The sequence below is a fragment of the Puntigrus tetrazona genome, chromosome 20 (genome assembly GCF_018831695.1).
Source record: "Puntigrus tetrazona isolate hp1 chromosome 20, ASM1883169v1, whole genome shotgun sequence".
Classification (NCBI taxonomy): Eukaryota; Metazoa; Chordata; class Actinopteri; order Cypriniformes; family Cyprinidae; genus Puntigrus; species Puntigrus tetrazona.
Window position 1 is genome coordinate 5,905,032 of NC_056718.1, and position 9,311 is coordinate 5,914,342.

Sequence of the window (9,311 nt, forward strand, 5' to 3'; positions counted from 1 at the left end):
TGAGGCCACCTAATGTAAAGTGGGACCTATTATTTTATAAGAAATAAGATACATTTTTAAGAAATAGATACATTTTGTGTCCCTAATACCTGTGTACTTACATAGCAAGTAGATGTGTATGTAGTATGTAACCAGAGTGTAAGTACACATTAGTATAGTATATACAGCTGTAATATTTTTGTAACTATACACTTGCAACGACCCTCGGAACGGTACACCTTTGGTAACAACACTTTTTTTTCACTTCACTAATTACTTGTGTAACAGGAATTATATAACTACATTTTGTAACAACAATATGTATAAGAGTAATTGAAACAATATGACCTAAGGGCTGGAGATGGATAGGTTTAGGGCTGGATATCCAGGCGGTGGAAACAAGTAGGTTTAGGGATATGTAAAGTTGGTGAAGTTGGTGCACCATTGTAATATCAGTGTACTTACATGATAACTCCTCTGGAATATTGTTACTTGTGTAACAAAAGTGTAATATTCTGGACACCAACCACAATCAAACTTTCTGGCCACTGCTGTGTAAGATTAGAGTACTTACATGGTAAATAAACAAGAGCTTTTCACTTGATATAACGTGTCACGCTTTCTTTACCAAAAGTCAATCAATCAGTCACTTTTACTTATTATTTATTTATTTAGCACTTTTAAGAATACATTGTACCAAAGCATTGAAAAGTATCAAATAGGAGAATAGAGTGATAGTGACGTATAATGACAAGATTAACACTTTTTTTAATTTAATGCAGAGACGGTCTGTGAAATCAAATTGACAATAACTGGTAGAAATGAAGTGTGATTCATGAAATCGGGTAGTAATTTAACACTCTATAGTTTGAATCATATTAACACTGAGACATGATAATTTAACTCTGGGGATTTCTCTGTGATTACTATACATTTCTGACAAGATACTTGACGTTGTTACGCAACAAATTTCAAGAAATTTGTTCAAACCTTCAATAGGTCAATATTTATAACGTTGTAAAGGGTTTCCATTTCAAATAAATACTGTTAATAGAACTTTGCATTGATCAGAAAATAATGGGAAAAAGTTTTACATTTTATGCAGCAAATTTCTGAATTAATTATTAATTAATCTGCAATAACTGATAATACTCAAGCACCAAATCAGCATATTAGATTAATTTTTGAAGGAACGTGTATTTTTTTTTACCAATCAATTTCTCAATTACCAATCATTATTTAATATTATTGTCTTTACCGTATATAGTGGTGCATGTTCATGCATGGATCATACATAGAACATATTATGCATTATACATGCTCTTGAGACTTCTTTCTACGCTCACACCCACTATCAAATGACTTTCTAGGCTTCTCTGATATGCGTTTTATATGTGCCTCATAAATTATGATGCTCTAGGGCCTTTACATCTGCCTCTCTGAATCTAACTGTAATTTGACACAGACATTTTCCAGGTTTCACAAGTTAATAATGTGCACTGGCATTCCTTTTCTCCATCCTCAGGATCTGTTTACCATTATGTAGTTTCACAAGGAGCAATCCATAACCTTCATGGAGAAAGGTCACATGCTGGTCACACACATGTAATGTTTGCGGTATTCATGTCTATAGTGTTACGCCTCAGTAATAACAATTACTGCCTGCTGTTTCTGACTAGTATAAGTTTTGTCACCTGGCACACAACAATCACGAATGCAGTAATACAAATCATTTGAAAAATGCTATTACGCCTCAATTTTTATTTTTTTGATGTGAATTTTAATTTGGAAGATTTACATCTTCACATTATTCCATTTTGATTCATATTGCTTATCTTGTTAGTCTTAGTATATATATATATATATATATATATATATATATATATATATATATATATATATATATGATTTTTAATGTGTAATTCTACTCTGTATATTTAAATTATAATTTTTTAAGTACATTTTATTACTGTTTGTTTACTGTTTAATTATTAATGCAAATTGCAAAACAAATTCAATAAATATTCATTATTTAATCCTATTTCTATTTTCCTCGTCCTTTATTTACAATATATAATTCATCACTAATCGCTGACCTCCTGTACGCGCATCCTGTTTTCCTTTCCTTTTTTCCCATCTGGCAGGTTGGAGCCAATTCTTTTGGTTTTTCAAAGGCATCCTGATTGATTAAAGCTCTGGAGGAAAGGGTGGATGAGGCCACTTCAATTAAGTAAAGTTTAAGGAAACTAACATTGTAGACTGTGTGAACTACTCTAAAGACCTACTCAGCTCTATTGTCCATTTAAGTTAACTGATCGTTCTTTCAAGAGGCATTACAAATCGCTATTTGCCTCCAATTTTGTAGTGTAGCAAATGTTTTTTTTTTTTTTTCTAAATATTTCGATGAAACTGGTTTAAACAAAGAAATTGAATATTTTGAAAGAGCTCTTAATAGCTTCAAGATTATCATACATTTCAAGTTGGCAGCAGACTGAGACAAACTTCTGTTTTTGTTATCTGCATAATTGAGGAAAAAGAATTTAAAGATACTATCTAATGCCTTACTATCAGAAGAACTCAGATGTAAATATGGGACTTTGCATTTGATCTTGAAAGGTTTTTTTTACCTTAAAAAAAAGAAACCCATAATCACAAAATTATTTTGCATTAATAACCAGTGTGCTAAGTTTAATACCATTTTCTTTCCACTCAAAGTTCTGTAATCTTTGCAAAAGGGAGGAAGTCCAGCAGATAATCCAGGAAATAATTAGGAAAAATTTAACTAGTATTCGTTTCTTTTCTTCACGTCTCAGTTTTATGCAATATGAAAATGACTACAGAATTGTTTAAAAGATCAAAATTGCATTGATTTTGGGCCTTGCATTGGTATGCACCTATTGATTTCATATTCTATTTCAAAATGTGCTGTGCAAAGTTATGCTTCTTGCTTCTCTGAAGAAGAAAAAAATCCCATTGCAACACGCTCTTGACTTCATTTCGCCGGCTGGAGCATTGCGTGTGAGTCACAGGCCATCCCTCACTCCGCCATCAGTAACGCGCCTGTTGCGCATACCACCACGCTCTTACAAACCCAGAATTAAATCCAGACCCTCTTGCTGTCAGACAAATGATCTCAGGTGCTCTGAGCTATTTTAAAAGCAGACACTGATTTGCACATTCATATACAGCCCAACGAGCAATAACAGATCCGTTGTAATACATGCATGCGGTTGATATAAGAACGACTCGAATGGTTCTCAAACGGCCGTTAACTCAAAGGAAACATCTTGAGTCTATAGTCAAACACCTGCTTTGTTTAGTTATTAATAGCAGATTTCTAATTAAGGGTATACAAATACTACTCCAATTTTGAACAAACAAAGTATCTGTTGTAATTTTTTGTAAGCATTACGTAATGTTTAGGTGCAGTATATGGGAGACTAATGCTAAACAAACAAGATGCTGACTTGTGATTGTTCTTGATTACCAACATCCAATGTACTGATTACTTGCCTGTCTGGGTTTCCATCCTGGACCCCTTATCAGACGGCACAAGATTTCCCACAGCCCCTTACCACAGGAAATGAGGGTGTGGTGGATTTGGGAAGGGGTGCTATTGGCATCGAGAATCCTCCAGAACTGATAGAGGTACCACAGCAATATCTGTTGCCAGCACTCACTGTCTCATACGTAACTGGGTAAGAGTTTGTAGCTAAGGCAAATCAGCAATTTTGTTGGACCATTAGGCTTTAATAAAAGGATTGAGCAAGAATGAGGTGCATTCTGAAAGAAAAGTTGCAGATATCATTCTAATTTTTAGTGGAGATTTGTATAAAATATAGCAAATTTGGCAAAATGTAAAATAGCAGAAAAAAAGAAACTTTAAAGAAAGTCAAGCTATGAGAATATAAAGATATTATAACATAATATACGTAATATATATAATATACATAAAATAATATAAAATTTAGCATTTGCTAAATATATTTGTAACTTAATACGTGAAATACTTGAAAGACATTACAGGATTCTGGGATATAAAGTTGCAATTATAAAGTCACATTAGACATATAAAATAATAAATAATAAATAAAATAATTATGAGAAATGTTATCAGCTGAGCAAATAGTATCAGCTGTGAAATATAAAGTTCTGGGATTAAAAAAATCACATTCGTGAGAAATAAATAGAAAAACAAAAGTTGCCAGCTTAAGATCTAAAGTTGAAAGTCTAAGATTTATGGTCACTAATAAAGTTTATTTAATACATTTAATAAAGAACACACAGTTAGCAATTAGGATACACACAAATATGTGTACAGATATTCGCATTCAAAGCACACAGTTTATGTGGGGCCACATATAAAAACCATAATTGCTTTTTTAAAAGCATTTACAAAAACTGGAATTCCATCGATGGTAACCGCATCAACACTGCCTATATGGGAAGCCATCAGTGTTGAATGGGGCATTTATGGCCAGTACTTTCTTCAGGAAGCAGTTCTAGTTGGAAGGCTTTCGACGAATGAATTGCGAAACGTAACTATAGTTGAACACACCTAACATTTCTTTGACTATGCAGAGGCCCAGGGCTTCTGCTGACAGACCTGGGCCGGCGTACGTATTGATGTAGTCCAGCAGCTGTGGGACCCTTGAGGTGATGAATCGGTGGACAGCTGCAGGTCAGCACAGATTCGCTTACACCAGCCTCAAACGCACAACATATGAGCTTTGAGCTTGTTTTTTCATGTTATGATAAATATGCAATGCACATTCTGAAGCACCGGCGGGAGTGTATTCTAAGAGTGCTGAACGGAAAGCATTGATGTATAATAAATCTTTCATTCCTAACAGATCACTTGTCAGTGATTGATACATTTTAATTTTCATTTACATTTATTCGCCAGACAGATGCTTTTATCCAATGTGACTTACAGATGAGAAATACAACAAGCGTTTTTCCATAAGTTGACAATAGACAGGAGAAGTGTCTGTTATATAAATAGTAAAAGCTAGTAAGAAAGTAGAAATAGATTACGTGTTGTTGAATGGTAAACGCTGTACTGCTGTACTGATGGGGTGGTTGGGAAGATGAGAAGCTCTGTCTTTGCAAGTCTGAGTTGCAGGTGATGTTTTTTCATGCTGAGATGACCGTCGGGCAGTCTGAGGTTGGATCATCTGGTTGAAAGGAGAGGTAGAGCTGCATGTAATCAGCATAGAAATGGTAGGAAACCATGTGCCTGAATGATGGGTCCCAGTCATGTTTCGTGTAAAGAGATAAGAAGAGGGCCAAGAACTGATCCCTGAGGAACCCCAGTGAACAGTTGTTATGATGGTTACCGCTCCTCCCCAAGACACCGTAAAGGACCTACCTGTGAGGTAATCAGTGGAGTGCGGTCCTGGTCGATGCCCATTAGGCCTTTCGCACCGCTTTAGTTCCATAATTAAAAGTATAGTACTAAAATACTGGGTCGATTTTGTGAGAACTATTCCCCATGACCATTTAAAAGTGGGTAGAGAAGAAGTGACGTAAGACGGTTGACAGCAACATAATTTGTGCGCGGTGTCCAACAAGAAAAACAAAGAATACCAAAGTGAACAACAGGCGCATGGAGGATTTTGTGATCGAAGCTGTGTTTTTGTTTCACAATAACGATCATGGAATGCTGAAGTATATGTCAAGCTAATTTAGATTCCTGGAAACAAATAGAGGCCCTGATTTCCTGAGTTCCATGCGTTCCTGGGTCAACAAATTTTGTTGACCATGGAACAACATTTTAATCCAAAAATGTTTTGACTTAGTCTCTACCTAAACCTTACCCATGAGTAATGCCTAAAATCAGATTTAATTATAGATGAATGATACTGATGTACAAGCACCAAACTCTGATTGTAAGACTAAACGTTACAAAAACTACAAACAGGTTCTTCAAATCTTGCTGGCTAATCACAATGTTGTTCTAGGGTAAACAAAGATGTTGCTCCAGGAACACGTCACACTCAGCAAAATCAGGTTTCGCATACGAACACACCAAAAAGTGGATAGTACCTCAATTAGTTTGGGTACTGTGAAATAAATCCTGCGGTGTGAAAGGCCCTATTATTAGGTTATATACAGAAGGATTGGATGATTGACAGTGCAGAATGCAGCTGAGAAAATTTTCAGGATGACAACGGAATTTTTGGACTCTGTAGCGCTTCAGTGACTGCCTGGAAGGCATTTTCAGTTGAACGGTCACATTCCTTTACCCTCTTAATCGAATGGGATTTAAAGCAATAGTTCACTTAAAATAAAATAAATAAATAAAAAATCTGTTTTTTATAGTGATATTTGCCCCCAATTTATGGGGATGCTAAAATCTATTTCTCTCGCTGGATAGAAACTTTTTATTCAGTTTTGCACATTAGAGAAATTCACTGCTTTGGATGGACACAAAAAAATTCTCAATTTGGACTTTCTCTTTAATGACTTATTTTGTGTGTCACTGTAGAAACTAACAAGGAACAAGTAAGAAAATGATGACAGAAATTCTCCAGTGACAAATGTTTGTGAAATAGGCTTTTAAAGAGATACTGTAAAAACTTGTCTAGTCAGTTTGTTCTGTTATAATACAGACCACCTAAGATCAGAATGTGGACATCAGAATGTCCAAGAAGAACAAAAACATTTTTCTTTTGCTTGTTTGTGTATTCATTGTGGGCAGAATCGTGACCTCAGTAACTCTCCATGTTGCTGGATACCTCCCATTCCTCAGTTCTCTGGCATGAAGCCAATTTTTTTGAGTTGTCTTTAGGAAGTTTGGCAAATCCACCTGACGTTTAGTCTAAGCATTATTTTTGAGCTATTTGTCTCTGTGACAAACACACAGGAATGTTTAAATTGCATCTCTCTCTTTTTTCTGCATACACTCCAAAGGATGCAATAAATCAGAGCCGATCCAGTCTACTAGTAGATGCATGATGTGTGATATAGGAGACCCGCTTTTGTATGCATACCATTCCCACACAGTCAACCAGTACTGGGTTATGTCACATTCACCCAACTTATCTGCTCTTACAGCGCTGAATTTCCAAACTTTTGTACCCTGTATACCATTGAGTAGATGTTAATGATGATGACAAGGCTTACATTAAAAAATAAGTACAATGTGGACATTGGTATTGTGGTCATATTTTACTGCAAAATATATGGGTTATGGGTAAGGACAGTTAGGGACAGGTTTGTTGGTATGGGTAGGTTTAAGGGTGGATTAAGGAGTAATGAATGGGTCAATAGTGTAATTATAAATTAAGTACTGAAATTAATTACTATAGGTGTAACTACTATAGGTATTTTAAAAAAGTACTGTAAAAACATATGTGTACACAATAAGTAAACAATTTATTTCAACGTTAAGGCCACCTAATTTAAAAGTGGGACCACAAAACCCCTAACTTACAAAGCATATGATCCCGTGTATCCATTTTTATACATCCTCTTTGCAAAGTATAAGTACAACATTATCAGAATTGTGGAGGGAGGAATGTGTGTTAATTAATTCAAGATGGTGAGAGGCCTGCAGCGCTGTGGTATATAACAGTCAACACTAGAGGTACGAGCTCTGATTTACTTATAGAGGTCAAGACACCCTGAGACCTTTGCATGAGGGGAGTTCTGGGTATGAAACAGGAGAATCGTTTGAAAGAGGCTACTGGTTAATGATTCAGTGACCCACGGTGTCTGCACAGACGCCGCAGGCTTGGCTCAAAGCTGCCATCATCCCATCAGGTGGAAAAATATACACAGCTTTCTTTCAGAAACGGTTCACATTATGATCTGATGAATGTATTCAGGGTGGCAGAAGTCTTTAAAAGCCTTCTAAGAGATTTTATCTTAAACAGCCATAAAAATGATCCACGAGAAGCCTCTAAGGTCTAAATCTACACTGACCCTCCAAGACTGTTCTGTTTATTACTTATTAAATGAATATCATTGAATAGAATTTATAGGATTGCTCTTTTTTCACTTAAGATTCAAATACATCTTTATACACAACTTATATATTATTATATGTTATTTATTAGCCAAAACTTTCTTTGGTAATGTATCAAGGTCAAACGTAGTAAGCATTAAAAACTTTTTCAGCATCAATAATTATGACACTGAAGCAATGATGCAAAATACAGCTTTGATAAAATATTATCATATGAATAAATTACACACTTTATCATATTTTTCATTAAATAAATGCATGGATTTACTTCACTTTTTCTGGCAACTGGTGGGTATAATTTTAGTTTTATGCTTATGAAAACTTCCCTTTCTGAACCCTGGCTGCACATATGTTTGCAATAATAATAAATATACTGTTGTTGATTGCGCCACACAATCAGGGTTTCCAGATTGTGTAGTTTACCTCCCAATTTGGGAGATTTTGATTAATTTTTGTGGGACAAAATTACTTTGGTCAGCATATGACAAGCTGATTGATTAAAATATTTTACTAAGTCTGTAAGCCAGCTATTTATGACTGATTAGCTATATTCATCTTTCAATTACATTAAAACTTTCGAGTCCATTAAGAGACTCCACTGCATGCATGTCGTGCCACGAAATGTTCTCATCTGAAGAATAACTGCAAGAATGTTTTTGTTTGCGATAAGAAGCCCTGAATGGCAGAACCAGTGTTATCAAACAGAAGCCAAGTACTGGTGCCCTTCTCTTCACCCTCCCTCTCGCCGTTGCAGCTGCTATCTTTCCTGACTGAGCAGAAACACTCCAGACTTCTGTGGGTGATTCAGTAATGAGTCTCAACAACAACAGTTCAACCTCCTGAGTTATTATCTATAACATCTGTTGCATGATTATGAATCTTGTTTCCACGTAAGTGTACAAATGTTTACTGTACTCTCTTTGTTTTCAATAGTAATACAAAAATATTAATGAACTTTAAATAAAAAAAAAAGCATGAGCAAAATATGCGTTATATTTTGTATGTATACATTTTTGGCTGTTGCATCAAGACTTAAAAGTTTGTGAGTATATATATATATATATATATATATATATATATATATATATATATATATATATATATATACATATACATATACACACACATATATGTGTGTTTTCGTGTGTGTGTTTTAGATTTGAGACTTTCAGCAGATATTTGCCTAATTAGGGCTGCAGATCAGAGTGTTCCTTAAACATTAAGATAAGCTATATCTTCAGCCTGATAAGTAGCATATGTTTGATGTCAAAGGTCTTAAAGGAGGATTGTTTTCTTGACTGCTGAGGAAAACATAATGATAGTGTTTGGTACTAAAAACTCGTCCAAAGCTCTCCATGTA